Source organism: Gavialis gangeticus, unplaced genomic scaffold (assembly GCF_001723915.1).
Source record: "Gavialis gangeticus isolate Ggan-Ray unplaced genomic scaffold, GavGan_comp1, whole genome shotgun sequence".
Classification (NCBI taxonomy): Eukaryota; Metazoa; Chordata; order Crocodylia; family Gavialidae; genus Gavialis; species Gavialis gangeticus.
In genome coordinates this window covers 47,827,395-47,827,704 of record NW_017728997.1, presented here as the reverse complement: position 1 = coordinate 47,827,704, position 310 = coordinate 47,827,395, and positions in this window count along the sequence as shown.

The following is a 310-nucleotide window of genomic DNA, read 5'->3' as shown; positions in this document are numbered from 1 at the left end:
AGCGGGGCCCGGGCTGGCCCCGGCGCGGCCGTGGTTTTGTTGCTCGTCCCGGGTCCGAGCCTCCCGCGAGGTCTCCGCCAAGGGGCCCAAGGGGGCAGCGCCCGCGGAGCTGGGCCTTGTTCTCGCGGCTCCTGCGGGGCTCCCGGCCCCGCTGTCCGCAGTGCTCCGCGCTCGGGGCCGCATGGAGAGGACTGGGAGCGGCGGGAGCCGGGACGGGGCTGGGCGCCAGCGACCTGCGGCCGAGAGTGTCTTCTCCACGGAAACGAGGACTCCGGGCTTGTGGCGGGGGGGCTCGTCACAGCCCCCGAGG